The sequence below is a fragment of the Labrus mixtus genome, chromosome 12 (genome assembly GCF_963584025.1).
Source record: "Labrus mixtus chromosome 12, fLabMix1.1, whole genome shotgun sequence".
NCBI lineage: Eukaryota > Metazoa > Chordata > Actinopteri > Labriformes > Labridae > Labrus > Labrus mixtus.
In genome coordinates, this window is record NC_083623.1 from 18,337,208 (window position 1) to 18,356,516 (window position 19,309).

Here is a 19,309-nt window from a genome sequence, read left to right on the forward strand (position 1 = left end):
CGGACAAGGTAGACAGTACCCTCTCTTTTCTTTTTGAACTCACTGATTTGACAGTTAATGATATGGAAAGGGTGCAATAAAAAGAGAAAAAAAATCCCCTTCCCTTCATTTTCAAATGTTATTCCCTGATCAAATGGTATCGGACTTCTGGAAGTGGACCTTGCATTTCAGAGGATACAGGAAGGGCCTCCATATGGACCACATATGGGCTTCTAAAACATGCTTGAGGATGGAATTGCCTCTAGACACTGATCTAAGGTCAGTGTAGTGTTTACTCCTCTGATGGTTACAGTCTAGGGGGATGGTGGACCTGACTGATCCTGGAACCTTGCTGAAGGGCGTCTCCTACACCCTCAGCTTGAAAGGGGTTGTGCGGTTATGGGAGCGGCCTCCATCTTTGTAGCAGGAAGTGAAGAGATCAATCAAAGAGCGCTACATGACATCCCTCAGCATGCCTGTTAAATAAATGTCAATCTCAGGCATAATAAATCTCATGCATTACTACACATACAACAATACAGCAATGTTCTCAATCTGAGTTGGCTTGAAAAGAGAGCTTGGAATACATCTGTTATATGACATATAATAGTGGAAAGCTGAAAGTGAACAATGCCAAACAGCTACATTATAAAGCAGAACACATTCACACTCTCGCTCTTAATCTACACAGGCAAACACATAGTAATATCTTTTTTTTTCTTTACATTTTTCTTTATCCAATTTGATGCTAAAGATAAGAATGAAATGTTCATGCAGTCTCTGTAAACAAATATGCCGAACGATTTGTGGGCACTGCCATGACTGCAGAGGCAGCACAGCGTCTGCTGCTGTCTGTTGACTGCGACAGCAGCATGGATAGTTGGATTACAAACGTCAGACAGCTGCTGATGAAGGAACATTAATCAGACGATCTTTACAATATCTAGATCTTCAATTTTAGACATTGTTTAACAACCTGATTACATAATGGAGATTTTTTTATTAAACTCAACCATTTGCCACATATTGCTGATGAAGTGCTGTTTTCCACGATGCAAGCTAGCTTTATCAATTGCATTTAATCATCAAAGACTATTGCCATTACAAAATACACTTTTATAGATATTCATTTATTAAGTGCATATTTTCTTCTTTTTTTTTTGCTAATGCTGCTGGTCTGTAATGATTACATCATGCAGCTCTTACCTGATTATACTCGCTAGCACCAAAACGTCATACAAGATTGAACAACTAAATAGCGTCTACAGAACACTCAGGGAGGGCAAAAATATCATTATCATCATTATAATATTCTCATCTTGATCCACCTCTGAAGAATATCTTAGTCCTCTGCATGGTTTATTGTGAATTTCCCATTTTCTTCTGAAGTTAAACTTTGTTAAACTGTTTCAGCAGCTAAGAACTCCACAGGTTCTTTCTGATGTCTTTTACATTGTTGTAAAAAGTAAAGTTACATAGAAAGTAATGTTCAAAGTAGAAAGTTGTTCACTTCTTAGGAAATTTCACATTAATACATGCAGATGTTGTAGGGAGACACCACCGCAGTAATAGCAGCTTGTCAACATACGGTTTCCCCGGACTCATCTATAGGTTAGCTTAGACAGGATTTTATTTTTTATTAGTCCAATGCCTTGTGAGCAGCTGTATTGGTGACACAATGCCTCATACCTTCCTCCATCTGGTGGTTGCAATAAATATAAAAAAGGTAACTTCTTAAAGGAGCAATATGTAAGATATCTACTAAATTAGTCAGCAGCTAGTATGTCTTCCTTCTATTTTCATTTCTGGTCTGAAATGATTTGTATAAAAGGTAGGCAGTTTTAAAAAACAACCCCACAAAGCTGTTTTGGATGCCCCTCAGTTTTCCAGGCAAACAGTAAACCAACAGGTGTTGCAGTGTTGGAAGCGGGGCAAGCAAACTCGTTAAGATATAGCTCATTCTACCCAACCTAAAAAGCCTCGGAATTTTTCTAATAAGCTCTACGACCAGATATGTGGTAAAACTAGGATTAATAGAGATTCTTTTGTAAAATGGAGAGAGGTTAGAACGAAGAAAGATTTCAAGTAGGATGCAGAGCTGGCTAAACGCTGAAGCTACCGTGTCTGTGACATGGCAACCCAGTTGCGCATCGGCTCTAGGGAGGAGAGTAACACTTTTCTAGTCCTCTGACTACATAGAGCGCTTTTACAAAGCCGGTCCCACTTACCAATTCACACCCATTCACTCACGTAGTTTCAGGAGAAACTTGGGGTTAAGTGTCTTGCCCAAGGACACATTATAGCCATATGTGGCTGCAAGAGCTAGGGATCGAACTCCCGACATTCCGGTTGAGAGAAGACCAACTCTACCACTGAGGCACAGCCCCCCTCAACATAGTTAAATATTGCGCCTATAAGACTACATAAACCTCTCCATGGTTTAGGATAACAGAATGCTAACACCAATATCACTATCACAAGCTGCAAAATGTTGATGCGGCACCTTGAGGAGCTCCAGGCTCGGTCGGAACCCAGTCCACCCAGCATCAGTTGATCCCCAGCTATGAAAGGAGACCTGTGATGGAGTTTGGAGCCTTGCTTGGTGGTCTATGAGAACAAGCTGGTGCTGAACCTTTTGTACTTAGAGCAGATTACCAGGAGGCTGCTTCCAGATGCAGTGCACCAGGGAAAACAGACCTCTTTCCCTGGGTGGTATGGGACAAATCCATTCCCCACACTTTTCTCATTAGCGTAATAAGCTTTGTATAAACCACTGGTACACCATTGCAAGGACACACGCACTATCTCCTCCATCCATCTATCAATCCATGCATTCAATAAATCTGACAAATATTTCTGCCCTGAGGCAATGCAGATTCAAAATGCTCAGATAAGATGCTGATTAACACTAGTGATTTTGAAGAATACCTCAAAATTAAGATGATATACAACAATTTTGAAGTTTAATATTTAGTTGATCAGATGCTGCTAAAATGCAGGTAAAAAAAGAAGGAAAATATTCAACTGTAAAAAGAGAGCAATTAAAATATTATTTTTTATTCGTCTGTTATTCCAAAACTAATTTGACAGTTGTAGATTAAAACTTTTTTTTTGCAAGCCCATCAGTTATTTTTAGAGGATAGTTCATCAACCTGACTGCATGGAGAGATGAGAGTAGCCTCTTTTTTGTAAAAACCCAAGGACCCCAGCCATTTCAGCTTTGAATCGTAACTCACTCTCTTTCCCTCCTCTCTCCCACAGCCTGTCAGCAACATGGCAAAATCTGCCTCACCAAGCTTCCTGTGACTCACTTCCTGTCCCGGCCCTGCACCTGCACTCCACTAGGTGATGTCATGGCAGGTTTCCTCTTAAAGCTGCACTACTGAGAACACTCCCCATCTGGCATAGTCTGCGTATGCATGCATGAGTATTTATGTGTGTGCATCCAACAGTGTGCCTGACTCTAACATCAGCCAGCAGACCTGCATTGAAAGTGGCCCTTCATAATTTAAGTGATGACCTGATGAAAGGTACATCAAAGAAGACATAGGATGGGGATCAGTGATAAATACAACATGTATTCAGTTCCTAAGCAAAATGGTTGTGATTTTTTTTCTCCTTTGCTTCCATCATCTGTTATGTCTTAAATATCTTCTTGTTGCCTATGTGTGTCTGTTCATTCAATTACTTGTAAGAATCCTTACCGAGCTTAACGTAATGAAAACTTGACCTTATGAGAGAGGAGTAGTTTTGTTTTCCAGTGAAGAGAAACAACCTCTAGATGTCCTCAATATCTGTAGGAATAATTATAGTAGGCCTTTCTACCATCAGTGACCGCAGTGAAAATGATAGATTGAGGGAAACACACGACTTGGACAGGCCCATGAGTAAATGGAAATATTGCATGAGAATGCGTGCCCAGTTTTTGCCTTTATCCTGGGCTGTGAGAGGTGTATTTTTTTTTTTTAAACCAACCCTCTTTTTTTGCTCTTTTTCTCCCTCAGATAGAATGTGTACATGGACAGGCAGGAAATGCCTTATAGCTACCATCAGCAGAGGAGAAACCGGTTAGAGGTCAAGGGTTGCAAGAGGAAGGCAGCAGGCATATATCAATAATCATTTCCTTCTCTGGTACACTTAAAGACCTCTTACCAGTTTCACTCATTTTATAGAGTGCGTTATGGATCATTAATTCTTTCTAGCTGCCTGTTGACAACATTAGTTGCTTTAATGGCTGTCTGCGGGAAACTCAGCGCTGTGTCCTCCCTTTATGTGTGTATGTCACATTCATCTGGTTCTGGTGCTGATGAATGGTATAGACCAAAAAGAGGCAAGTAAGGGAGAAAAGGAAGGCCCACGCTGGTTTTCTTTGACATCAATATAATTTCCTCATGACTGGACTCATGAAGTAAACTGTCCTCTGTTTAGGACAAAGCAGTATTTATAAAAAAAGCAGTTGTAATCCACTGCTGTGACGGCGGATATTGATAAAGTAAACTATGACACATTTTTTCCTCATTATAACGGGCGGCATTTAGAGGGCAACAGTTTACCAACATTCAGGGGTTGACATTGGACTGAATCTCAGTACTGTCACTGTGCAAACTGCGGGCTTTCTGTTGACTGGGACATAAAATAGTGCTGTTGGGTTTTGGGTTTCCAGAGCGGGATCAGGGCTGCAGTATATTGAGTCCATGTGGGGAGTGCGTTTTTAATCTGAGCCTTACCCACAGTCCTTCCTGTTTCTAATTTGGCGCTGCAGCGGTTTTGTCCCCAGGCCAAGAGCCTCTCTTCCACAGAGTGTCTATTTCCTCTGAAGTGAATAGTAGCAGGTGTGCTGGCCCGAGATCCCTGAGAGAAGTCTGCCTATGAATGGCCCACATCTCACTCTCTCTCGCCTGTCTTTGTTTTCTTTTTTCTCTCTTTCATTCTTATTTTTCATTCTCTGCCTCACATTTTTTCACTCATGCTCACATACTTTCCTTATTTCTTTGCTGTTATGTCTTCACCACTCTGCAGTCACCCCTTTGTCCCTTCTGATTCTTTTTTATTCTGCCCCTTTGCTCTCTTTGCTTTCTTCAAGATCAAGGTGTGGTACTTAGATAAGTCATAAAGCAGCAGCTCTTGCTGATGAAACCAATAAAATACAACTACCAGAACAAGGGCAGCACAATCACATATCAACCCTGCCAGACATCGGACATAATAAATCACATAAAACAGTGAAACTGTCAGAGCATCCAAATTAGGTTTAGAATTCGGTTTATTGGATTTGCCTTTGGGGGAAGACATAATACCACAAATCTTTTAGCGGTTACAACTATTACTATCCTGAGTGAACTAATAGAGTATACAAATGTGGAAACTCCTTGCAAATCCCTTAGAAATTAAGCTGATGAATACATAAATTAAGAGGGGGGGGGGGATATATTGGAATATGAGTAAGAGACTCAATCGTTCAATTCATATGATGAAATCAGGCCAGCCTGATCACCAAGAACTCATTCAATTTGTGAGCAGAGGAGACATGCTGTCATGCTTCTTCAAGGAGGCACTGCAATTGGAATTAACCTCTTATGACCTTCACTTCTCCTCCCCCTTCCCCAAAACATACTCCCTAATGAGTTGGGTTTGAAGGGATGCAGCCTTTGTTGTAAGGCAAATAAATCCTATCAAGGCAAAGTCATATTCTCACTTATCTCTGAGGAAAACAAGGAAAAGGAAACCATGGTTGTTGCCAATGATTTGTGACTTAATATGGGGGTGAAATACGCCTGCAAAGCCATTAAGGAAATGAGAGGCTAACCAAAGGGCTGTTTAGCTGGAACACATGAACTCTTAATGATGTTTGTGTTTATTCAATTTTGCTTCCAGATCATTTGCCAACATAGAATTTGGTTTAAAGGTTACGGGAGAGGCTCTAGATTTTGTTCCCTGAGGTTGAGAGTCTAAGACTTACTGGCTCTTTAGACATATGTTTGTAATACCAATCTAATTTAAGAGGATCTTTACTTTGTATATAACCAAAGTTATAAAAAGTCTTCTTACTATAGTCATGTGTCACCAATAATCAAGATATACCATTTCAATGTACTTATTTGTACATTGAAGAGGTAGCCTTGGACCCTGTAGTAACAATGGAAGTTATCCAGCCTCTGTTCAGGTCTCATTTCCTTGTCTGCTCTTCTGATACTCTGCCAAAGTCAACCACGGGCATCTATGCTTCCAGCCATGGTGTTTCCGGCATCTGCACACGCTTGTGTTTACACAGGATGTTCAAACTTGATGCAGATTAAACAAATCCAATTTGGAGACTGAGTTCAATCACCTCCTTTATTTCAACATTGAGTAGATGAAAATGGGGGCCAGATCACCACTACCATTTCCAGGAGTACTGGGTGGGGGGAACAATCTGTACACCAATAAGTGGAGAAAGTATTTAAAGAGTATTTATATGCGGATATATGTCATCCGCTAGTTCCCACAGGCTTGCATGTGGTTGGATTTGCTCAGTGTGGTTCAGGGTTTTTTTTTTTAAATTATCCAGCTCTCCCTGGCAGAGTGTAATGGGCCTTCGAAGGGCCCATGGGTAGTTTGGCATTGGTTCTGTTCCCACACTTACAGTGTAAAGGGAGGCCTGGCTTTGTGCTCACATGCCCAGACCAGCAACACGTTGTACAGTTCAGTGTTATGAACATTTAATTTTGCCAGGAATATTTTTCATCTGCATCAGATAATCACTGATTACTTAAACTCAGGAAACACTGTGTAGGTAATTTGCCAATCACACCAAGTTCACTTTCTCATATGGGAGAGTAGAACACTTACAATTTTGACTAAGGGCGGTCCAAAGGCATGCAGGCCAGGAATGGGTTGGGAAATGCTACAGAAGAATGGATAATCTCTGACCTTTTCACAAGTACAAAGAGACTTTCTTTGTTTCAAGAAGAGTCATTTGTCTAACAGGATTTTAATTGCCACTCACTACAAAAAAGCCTTGAGTTTGGCTAGTGTTTGTGTCCTCACCTGTGTCCTCTTTCTCAGTTGGGAGGGTTTTGACCTCCTGTGGCACCTGTTTGGCAAGCGTCTAGCTGCCCATCTGCTCCTGCTTACGCAGCCGTCCCACTTCTACAGACGGACTTCATTCAGGATGGCTAGCTGTCCGCCTAATTGTATCACATTCTACAGGCTTTGTTCTGGCATTCTCTCACCAGCTAAAGGTTGCCGAAATCTCATCCGCCACATCAGAGGAGCCCTATTAACCCCTGACCCCTGGTTGGTGTGTGTGGACAAGGTCGCTCCTCACACCCAACTCCAGGCCCATTAACACGTCGCCCCACAGCAGAAAAACTATTTTGACGGGCTGTAATTGGCGCTAAGTGATGGTGGACAAAGACCCCCTCTGTGCTGCCTGCCGGACTGAGCAGTACTGACCACTCTCTGTGCTTCACGCTTGACATTTCCTTTCTGAGTCCGATGTGAGAAGAGAGGAACTGGGGAAGCCCCTTCCTGCACCACCACCTCCCCGTTTCTCCATCCCTTCAACCCCTTCTGCTATTCGCCATGGCGCTCCTTTGAAAACGTGAGATAATGAGGTACTAGTGGGGAGAGCTGCCTAGAGCAGAGTTGCATGGTCCAGATCTGTGGAGGCTGATTAATCCAATGGCAGGCCATCCTTTCAGAGCCAGCCTAATTAGTTTATGTTAGCTGGAGAAGGTCAGGGGGGCTTGTTTGACTGAGGCCTTTTCTTCAAATGCCACAATGGTGTGATGATCTGTGGATGCAGGTGCAGCAATCGGCTGCTTTAATGTTGCAGAGTTTTGGTTGTATGGATGGATCGCAAACGGGCAAAGACAATGAGTTCTTTTACCTTTAAGTATGTGACATTTTTAAACCAGTCTCAAGGTATCTTGTTGGCTTTTCAAGTTCATTAGTCATGAACTCAAATGTTATAATATTCTAAAAATAACCAAGGAATAACCCTTGGTATTGTACGTTGGATGGTGGTTAAAAGTGACGGCAAGCCAGGACAGCCAAACAACTAAAGGCTACAAATAATTCTACTGGTAGTCTTGGCGCATATCATTGTATTGCTGACCTAGAGTCCACCTAGCGAATTACAAACCACTAAGTATGAGTCACAATGTTAGTATATGCAACTCCCTCCTCCTTCAATCTTATCACCAGCTTCCTTGACCGATGTCTTATTCATGGCACATGCAAGATCCCAAATTCCCCGATGTTGTATACAGTGTGTGTCTTAGCAACAATCCGGGGGAATACAGCCAGCCTTCTTACACAAAGCTATATCCCTAAGACAGGTCTAACTCCCTTCCCAATAGGCCATGCAATGCTCTCATCCCCTTATTTAACAGTCTGATGTCAGAAAGGAGCAGAGGAGGCAGCAGAGGAGACTTTAATACTAAATCTCTCCCCCTGTCATTACCAGCCTGTGTGACCGCCTATCAGAGGCCCTTGAGTGATGTGGGAAACCCTGGGCCCTGTCCTCCCAGCCCCTGTAGGCCAGACCGCCTGTTCTATCCAAACCAAACTGAAAACTACAGGACAGGCACGGCTAGGGTTGACATCAATGAGGCGCCGGGCTCTTCATGCCTACTCTGTGGTCAGGAGGAGAGAAGCCTGGATATTAATCTCTCTCTCTTGTCCTTACTGGCATGCTTTTTCTCCTCTTTCCCCTTCTCCCTGTGCAAACTGTATTTCTGGGCTCTCCATCAAATTAAAACTACATCCTATGATTGCAAAGACTGCTCCTTTTGATAGCAGTAATGATAATGTAATGAAGGAAGTGTCCTCTTCAACACTGACACTGTGGAATACCATAGCTTAAATACCAGCTATTTAAGGTAAGGTCAGGGTTGTTATTTTAAAAGTTAATCTTAGCATTAATAATTTTCTTGACGTTTTCACCAAAACCCCCAAAAATAAATCCCACCTTCCTTTACACTCTAAACAACTGTAGCCAACCACAATTTTATAAATTCCAAATATAGATTACAGACAAGAAATGCTATCATAAACTATTAACAGCTTTAAACTGACAGATAATTAACTGATTGCGTTTACATTTTTCCAAAATTGGAAAATACAAAATATGTTGTTACTTCAGAGTTAATCCAGACTAGTCTGTAATCTGATAATTGTTTTGAAATTTCCAACACCTGTGAGGTGGGAAAAAAAACAACCCGAACAAGCCAACACAGTCATCCAGTCCACCAGCCCATGTGATGTGGGTCTTTATGAGAGGACACCTGCAGGACTGAGTGTCCCCAGTTAGCTTTGTGTAAGCCTCTGAACTAGGTGGGGAACAGAGGGGAGAGCCAGAGGGCCAGACCCAGGTTTGGCCCTGAAGGCCTAAACTATCACTTCAGTCCATGGGTTGCCTTTGGCCTTGCTAACTGTTCCATGAAATGGGCCCCAGGAACAGTGCAAACCTCCCAGAAACAGGCCGCTCACTGTTAGCCAACAGTGCTCTCTTTGTGTGAAAATTGTCAAAGCTGGCCCTTTTCTGCCTTGGTCCTGCCTTTCTTTTGAGCCTCAGCTGTGAGCAAACAAAGCTGGCTTAAAGGTTTGCATGATGGTTAGCTAGCTAGCTGGCTAGCCGTGTTAGTGTTTGCATCAATGAGAGCAATGGAGTTTGTGTTTCTTGTGTTCTGCAGGTGGGAATTCAATGGCTAATGAGAGAAGAGCCAGTCAATGCCACACTGATGAGGCCATCATGTAAAAGTGGGGTATGAAGCTCCAGAATTCATGATGTGCTCCAAATAACTATGATTTCCAATTTTTTTTTTTTAATTTACCATATACTATACCATGGTTTAAGTGAATACTCAACTCTGCAGGGTATTCTTTTAACTCTGATTAAACCCCCTGAGTAGCTCGAGTGGACCTGTCCATTCTAAATAAATGTGCCAGCTACATGCCATTAGGCTGTCTCTAAAATAAGTAACCATAGCAACAAGTAAAAGTCTCTGTTAAAAGTTCTTGAAACTCAAAAACAAACTAACACCTAATTAAAACCTTGAGCAACTGGATTTTAAAAAATAAATCGATATATAGAGAATATAACAGAGAATATAACAGCATGAAAGTAAGTTGATACCTGGAGAATTAATCAAATACACAATAAAAAAGATAATTATGTTATGTACGATAGTGTAGTAGTCCATCAGTGCCTTCCCATCTAAATATCAAAGACCCGCCTGTGCATGTAACACACAAGCCGTACACAACATCAACACCATATACTGCTGTAACGACCGTTGTGCTTTCCTGTTACTCTAATAAAGGAATAACAAGCCCAAGGAGAGAGCTGCAGACACAAGTCACGTAGAAGCCGGACGATGCCAGAGTTCTTTGACAGAGTTGTTGTGATTGGACAGTTAAGTGCAAGCTAACCCTGATACAAATACTGGGTATCACAGACACAGATCAGAACATTACAATCTATTTTTTGGGGTGATATGCAATGATAAAAATTGAACTATTCTAACCGAAATGTGGAGGAAATGTTGCCTGTGGCTTTAAGGCTTGAGAAAAATGTAGCTCTTGATAGAAAAAACATAATTTAACAACCTTGTTTTTCTTTTCTTTGACAAGTAATCAAGTAAAAGACAATACCCTTGAAGGTATCGTATATTAAAACTACTCAACGGCTACTTATACACTAAAAGTTGAATATATATTAATAGATATATGTGATTACTGGTAAATGTTTTTGGTTTGTAAGGTTTTGTATGCTCCTGGTTTTATAATAGTTTGTTTTTCCAACTTATTCTAAGCATCCTGCCAAACTCTCCAAATAATGAGAAAGAGATTTGCTTGAAGGCTGTCCTGGAGTGGAGCTGGAGTCTGTTAAACATTACCTCGCTCATTCACAGTAACCACATCCATTACTGCCATAATGTACAGCATTACTTACATTTAAGTAACCTGTGATCAGACTTATCAACTTTTCAGTACATCACCCATCATTCTGCTGGCCTCTTTGAAATGCTCTATAATACATTTGCTCGGAGAAAATAAATAACTTGTTATGGAGTGCATGAATCATTCTCTAATAATTTCCCTAGAAGAGAAATGATTACTGTTTATATCACGTTATGTTTATTGTGTTTTCAAAGCATTTTATGTTGTAAGGAAACCGACGAGACATTTATTAAAAGTTATTTGCAATGGGCTTTTATCTGTGGTTGAAATGGACCATCAAGTCACCACAGCTTTGGGTTCACATGAATGAACATGCTTAAAGACGTGTTGACTTTTAAGGCTGTGTGAAAACCAAGAAGCTATACTGCACAACAAAAATGAGCTATAGCTACTGCTACATGGCAACGATAAGTGTTTCAACATATTTATGAAGGGAGATAAACTCTGCAAAAAGCTAAATTTTGTTTTTTTTCCCTTCGGATCGTAAGGAAAACCAGTAGCAATTGGTTTAACCACGTTTCACTTTGCATAATTGTTCCCAAGGCTGCTGTTTTTTATTTCGAGGCTTTCTGTGCCAATATAATTCAAATTCTGTGGCCAAGCCAAATATTTGCTACATGGCTTTCGCTTCTAAACTGAGCTGTAGTTTGGGCAAAAGAGGTTTGTCTTGCCAACAGCACAGCACAGCACAGCACAGAAGGCAATAAACAGACTCACTGCTCATCAACAACAACTCTACTCTGCTTCTAATCACACAGTCCTTCTCTTGTCTTGCTTTGTTTGTGAGATACATTCTTCAGCGAGTGGTGAGATAAACAGAATTTCGCAGTTTTATTACACTTCAATCGACACCTTGCATCCTACTGAGGTATTTGCTGGATAGTTTGAAGGTAAACCGAATGTTTACTACTTCTTGGGGAACAGATGACACAAACGGGAGGGAGTCAGAGTCATTTACAGTTACTTAAATTCCCTGCTGACTGAGAAGGCCCTTCTAAATGCTTCTTCCACAGTCCTTGCTGGGAAATATTTGCAATGGTTTCCATCCAGATGGGTCATTCGGTTCCACATTCACTGCACAGGTGAGCTGGAGCAGGTTTGTTTGGCATCGGTTATTGGCTGTCCTCTCCTTTCCACAGGACTGGGAAAGAAGCACCACATACAGCTTACGACAACAAGAGATGCTTTTGTCCATAGCTTGCCACAGCGAAATGACACCCCTAAGATGCCTGCTGCCAATGTTGTCCAGGTCTCCCAGGACAGTCCCCAGGGGCTACAAGACCTGCTATAGGGCCAGTCCAGCTGAGGCAGAAGGAGAGTGAGAGCCCTCGGGAGAATAGGTAACTCTGTCAGCACGCTGTGCTGCCGCAGCACGTAGATGAAAACAACTTCTTTCACATTGAGTGTTTTTTGGCTCTCGAGGCTGTAATCATGGATGATTAGCCTAAGAACTCAATCCCAAACTGGGACTATTCCTTATTCCTGTCACACTTTTAGAAATCATATTTACCCAACACTTTTCCCGACTGTCCAAGACATAAAGGGAGACTTGACTGATCAATGCAAATCAGGCAGGTGTGTGATATTGGTTTAAATATTTAAGAGTAAAGTACCTCTTTTCAGAACGTGTCACGTCCAGGTACACACAGGTCATCTTATGAAAGCTTGCAATTATGTTCAAGCTGTAGCAAGGAAGATATATTTGCTACATTTTTGAATAGCATCATATTCAGTAAAACTGCACTTTTATATGCTATTTAGGCAAACTATTTTCCTTTAAATGAAAAGTTTCTATTAAAATACATTTTGAATTTTACAAAGAGTAATCATACCATGACAACCTTGAAGCTATTCCATTCTATAGTTTACAGGATCAAATATTAAGGATTCTCCGATTTACATCCATGTAAACTAAATATGTTGTATCCTGAAATCCATACAAAGAGCTTTGAATGGCTTTTAGTCGGTTAATGACTCAAGCAGCATGACAAGCTACAAGGTCTGATGTCACCCGTGGCCAGATCATCACCCCACAACAGGTGCAGCCTTCTTTCTTCCCTCTCCTCATACTCTTCTTGCTGCAGCTTGTTTTTCTTCTACATGTGGAAAACATCTGCATAGGTGGTCCTTCTCTCTCTGTCTCTCTGTCTCTCTCTCTCTCTCTCGCCTTCTCCCTTCACCCCTCTCATTTACTCCCACCCCTCTATTCTGTCCCCTCTGTCTCCTTATGTGTTTATCATTTTATGCCGGAAAAGGGAAGTTCTGATTGTAAATAGGGAGAGGTGTCAGTGCCAGAAGAAACGGGCCGTGTATTTCTGGATCCAAGCTGCAAGGTTTACCGAAGCATATTTTTATCATGAAAAGCCAACATGGAATGGGGCGGCCATGCACAGCTGCTGGTCTAATTTGCTCTAAGCATGTACAAATAGGACGGCCCACACAGACCATAAAAGTGGAGTGGAGGTTTTGCTCAACGCGGCACTTTTGTCTGACCAAAGGCAGAGGGACGGCTTCCAACGAACAAACAGATCACAAAAGAAAAAGGAAAACACTCACAGGCTCACTCACTTGATAGTTTGAAATACAGTAGAATAACTCCAGCAGCTTCAGTGTTATGCCACAAGTAAAATGTGTTTCCAGCGTACTTTTTTTTTTTACTGGCATCAATTCCATTTCATACTCAAAATATAACATGATATAACTTAATTGTTCACCTTTCAGGAAGAGTGCTCTTCAAAAATGGATAACAATCTATAATTCTTAAATAAATGTACTTTGTTTAACATTTCGAACTTCCTATGCTTGGGATACTCCTCTTTATTTACAGGGGAAAGTCAACTGCTGTCAGAGCATATATATATCAAACCCTTATGTACATATTTTTTCAACATTTTCTCAAGGTTGTTTCCCACCTTTAGAGCCACACCAATGTCCCTCCTGTTCGTTCTCCATACATTTTATTGCACCATGGAAAGTTTTATTTGAGCAATTTGCCCTGGAAACCCCCTGTAGATCCTCTGAGTACTGTACGTTTGTACGTTTGTAGAAGTACACACTACATGTCTGCGCATGGATACACATGCATGCACACACACATGTATACTCTTAAATATGTCTGAAAGGGGTTCCCCTTTAGACACCGGATAAATAACTAACTTCAAACAGTAAACTAGGTGCTAATGAACTGGATCCTGACAGGGTTTGCTTTCCGTGAGCTGAGACCCGACCCACAATGCATTCATTCACAGGATCTCAGCCATGGAAAGTGTTGGTAAAGTAATCCTGCTAGAGTTTATGCGACCTTTTCTAACTCTCAGTACGTCTTTCTCCCCTTGGGCCTTTAAGGCCTGGCCAAAAACAACACTGACCTGCATCAGCTGATACAGGCAGAGGCTACCTACATTTGCATGTTTCAAAATGGCACCCATTCACAAACCAGTTGGCAAACTGATGTGGGGAGGAAAGGAACACAACGCCTTGCTTCCTCTTACGCTTACCTGTGAGATCAGTCACAGCAACCTCAAGGCCGGTGTCAAGAGTTGGTTCCTCCATGTCGCACTGCAGCACAGGACGTGTTGGTAGGGCATCTAAACACTACCGTGCACTTGTGGGAAGATCCAGACCCAATGTCTTCTGCAAACAGGACCTGCAACCAAAGGTGATATTTTATCTGTAGCAGACTTTAAGCTTGTTTCTCATTTTGTTGGACAAACCTAATAAAATTCACAGCATTGCATATAGCTTTTTTCAATACATTTTATGTTCAAACAGGAACCATATATTCAGCTACTTACAACTTCCATGCACAAATGCTGAAAATGGTAAACATAAGAAGAAGAAGAAAAAAGCAGAAAGACTTGCAAGCCAGGATTTTATTATAAATTGTTCCAACAGAAAGGACAGTAAACGGTTCAGATCAATTTATGAAAAATCCATCTTTGTCTTTTTTTCCTTTCAATTATAAACTAGCATTGTATCTGTCTGAGGTGAATGATCACCGTCCATCCATATGGCTGTGTTCATCTATATCTTTTATGTTTCTTGGCAGTAGAGGGATGAAATACTACCAGTGACAGGTAAAGCGATACTCTGTAATGGAAGTTGTTTTACAGTAGCCACTTTTCAGAAAGAAGTGCAATATTTAAACATGTGATATCCTGTTCCAAACCCCAGCTCAGAACAGTCTCTCCTCTAGATGTGAGGGTCACACTGCGCTGACAACCTGTATTTATGGCTATCTGACCTGACACCATGAAAAGTTTTATTTCTATCAGATGTTTCCATGCTAAGAGAGGTGCACATAAAAAAAAAGGAATATCAGTCTGTGCTGTGGCTTATGGAAAGTTCAAATGTAATTGAAAATGCATGAACTTTCAGCATGTTTTTACTTCTCTTTCAATGTTTTTTGTTTGTATTCATAGCATTGGCCCTTGCTTTGTAACATTTTTAAGGTTCAATGGAAACATCCACAGGCAGGACACCATTTACTGAAGCAGCGCTGGCTCCACCCTTACAAATAAACAATTAATTTTAGCAATAGTAGAGCCTTTATACCAAGCCTTCACTGCAGTGCAAGGATAACAGTCTATCTGAGGACAGGTGAGTAATATTTAGGCACTTTTATCAACACATGGTCTGTGTTTAGTCAATCACTCTGCTCTAAGTCAAAGATTCTGTTCTGACCGTAACACCTGGGATGCTTGACTCTCATCGCGACAGAATCTCACATCATACTGACATTTGCTAAATAAATAACCTGCCAGGTGCAGGTTGTCTTGTCTTGAGTTTGATTTTTATATTTGAACAGGAACTGGAAAGGAAATCCATGCCAGCTATGGAGATCTGTGGTAGAAAAATACAACAAAGAAACAAAGCTAGGAAAAGAATGTGTTTCTGAAAGCCTTAAAGAATGAAAACAAATCAGAGCTTTGCACTCCATAAAGCAGTGCAGATTTTGTTCTCTAGAGCCCTGTGCTGTCAAGAGCTTCGCTTGCAGTGCTGGCTCTCAGGCCTCATAACCCCCTCAGTGCAAATACATGGATAAGATCCGAGGTTTTGCTGGGTTGTAGAGGTGGAACCGTAAAGGGGATGTAGGGTATGAGGTGAAGGGGATGTGGAACACTGAGGTGAGTGATGCTCGGTAACCTTGTGAAAACAACACCTTTAAACAGTGTTTACCTCCAAACCCGTTTTAAGTCATGAATGAGGCCTCCATTGGCACGTCAAAGAAGGTGGTGAAGTAAGTTTGGTTATTGTTGCATTCATTACGCCTTCTCCCTTATCCCACCTTCTACATCCCTAGAAGAACAACCCTTCAACCCCACCCCGTGTTAAGCCCAAAGCATGGGGCTCGGCAGCATGAATGGGGCATTGTGATGCGTCTCCGTCACGGCAGTGAATGTTTTCACTTCCATTTGATCCGTCGGCGAGGCTGCTAATTGGGTAAGCGTGTTCCCAGGTCACCAGGAGGTTTCTGTTTCCATAAATACAGAAAGCCGGCAAAGGCTTCTACAGATGTTATTTCCCACCCGCTTCCAAGTAGGTTCAGAACAGCTTCAGGCACTAGATGTAATTTATTGTGTCTAAAACCACAGTCCAAAATGTTTCCTTCTTTCTCATCACTCTCAAGACTACTTTTTATCATCCTCCCAGGCACTGTTGAACAGCAAAGTTGATATTTGTCCTTTCCGCTAGCTTGGACAGTGTTTGCACGGTTGCCATTAGAACCACAGGTGTCATGATGACATGGACGTGGTGTCACTTTGTCTGTACTCCGTCCAGGCCTGACAGGTCCAAATGATGTTATTTTCCATGTGTCTGTCCACCAATGACACGGTTTATGAGGCTCAGGGTTTATTTGTTTGTTTTTGTCATGGAATTTACATTTCCTGTCTTACACAAGACGACTTCATGTGCCAGCACTACACTTTCAGCTGGGACAGAGAGCTTAAAGAGACTCTCAGGCAAGTTTGCTACTCTTAATCTGGATGTCTGGGTGTGGACAAAATGGTCAAGCGGTCAGAGACGCAGTTCTAGAACTAAAGTGCCTATGTTAGAGCCCTTGTGTTGGCAAGAAAAAGACAGTAAAAAGTCCTTACCAACTCTTTTACTGTTCCTTTGCAGCTGGCTCTGGATCTGTCCACCCTAAAGAGAAAATAAAGAAAAAAGTTCACCACTTAATCAATACCTATTCAATCAGTAAGACACCATGCTATCAAAAAGGAGCTAGTCTGTGGTAGTTCTTATGGCATGGTTTCATAATCACAAGCTAGGAATCCTTTTCCATAACTCATGTGACAATAATTGAGAGTGACTCAAAAACATTGCCTTTGTTTTACCATGTTGCTTTCTATGGCATTTTCAGATTGTGATAACTGGAATAGAAATGATCAGTTCCTGTTTTTTCCAGTGAGAAAATTATCCTGTGATGAAGGGAGTGAAGAAGATGTTTTTTTTTATTTTGACTCAAATTGTTTTTACGAACTACAAACAGTTTCCCGTCTCTTCACCAAAGACACGAAGCACTCAAAATTGGTTCACAAAGGATCTATCATATATTCTGATATGGACATATGGCACCACCATGTGGCAGCAACTGACCTTTATAAGATTTCTATGTTCACTGACAGTCAAGAACATCTTGCTCATCAGTGGATTAAATAGAAATAAGATGTGAAACTATTTTAATGTCTCTCTGCAGATGAATGCAGCAATAAAGCATAACTAAATGCGACTTATCAACAAAAACTGAACATCAGCCAAGTTTTAAACAAGTGTAATTTACTACTTGAAGAAAGGGAAAAATAACGTTTTTATTACTGTTAAAAATAAACTTTTTTAGTGTATTCTTATATAACAGTAAGTGTATTCTCAGGTTAGCTTCTGAAATGTCTTTTGTTTTTATAACAATGATTAAAAAAATGATCTACCAAACATCTTTCTTTCTTTATCTATCTCTTCCCTATCCGAGTGCAATTTAAGCGTTCAATTGTTAATTTATTTTTAGCCTAGTGGGGAGTGGCTGCCTTATCACTTAATCTAATTGATTTATATTTTCCATGTGAAAACTTCAGGCTGATGTCTCCATGAAGTCGTAGTATGCACTCTGTTCAAGCACCTGCTGGTATATAAAGATACTGTATGCTCTTACCAATAGAAACCATGGAGTGGCAGTCTTCACACACTGGTTTATCTCATGACTGAGTGGCTGTGAAAGAAAAGAGACACACATAATACATCAAATGTGAAAAGACACACGTACATATTAAAGGACAAAAATGCTGTACATCAGTGTGGCTGGCTTGTTGTCAATAAAGACAAAATCTGAAAAGTGATTAAAAAAAATATATGACTAACCATCAGTTGTACTGATCTTCCAGTCTTCCAACTACTCTAAGCACGTTTTACACCATATGTCACACCTACGTCACACCATTCACACACTGATGGTAGTGATCGCTATCATCATCCATCAGAAGTAACTAATCCCATTCATACACCACCGAAGCAGGGGGAGCAATTTGGGGTGAGGTGTCTTGCCCAAGGACACATCGGACATTTGGCCAGCCGAGGATCGAACCCTCGAGAGGCGACGACTCTACCAACTGAGCCACAGCCACCCCTACTACTGCTACTGATGTGTTAATGTTGATTCATAAGGTGGCAATACCATTCTGTGGAAAGACAAACTCCAGTGATTCATCTTGATTTAGTCATTGGGCGGGATGTGGGCATTGTTGAAGGTGGGCTGAATCAATCAAAGTACATTATTATTCATCATGGTGTCTTTCTAGATCCACTTAAACTGGAGCATCAATCCTGATGTGCTATTTTCATAGAAATTATGCTTCCTTTGAAACACCTCAATCCCTTCAGGTTTACTTTTCGCCCTATAGTTTGTGGAACAAGTGCACAACATAAGATACTTTAAACTTAGAAAAATGATTTTGTATTTTGAGGTACTGAAGTTTAAAGGGGCTATATGTAACTTTCAAAAATACTGCGTTTGTAGCGATACTGCATGGCCGTCAGGCGAACTGCACCAGTAACCTGTTGCTCGCTCTCCCTCGAGCGTGCATAAATGTCACTTCCAGGAGCTTTCGCGGAAAATACGACCCGGGGAAACATTTTATACAGGCAACACAGATAGACAGTGAACATCTACTTTTTCACATCAGTTAACCGTTCGCTTATTAATTAATTAATTAATTAATTAATTAATTTAATTAATTAATTAATTAATTAATTAAAAACGATTTATACATGTAAAAAGTTACATATAGCCCCTTTAACTTTGTGTGACAGTAGGAAAATTACTTAACACATACTTTTAGTTAACTTACTTCGGGGTGTTTTTTAAAAGGTTATTTAGCTCCCCTGTCTA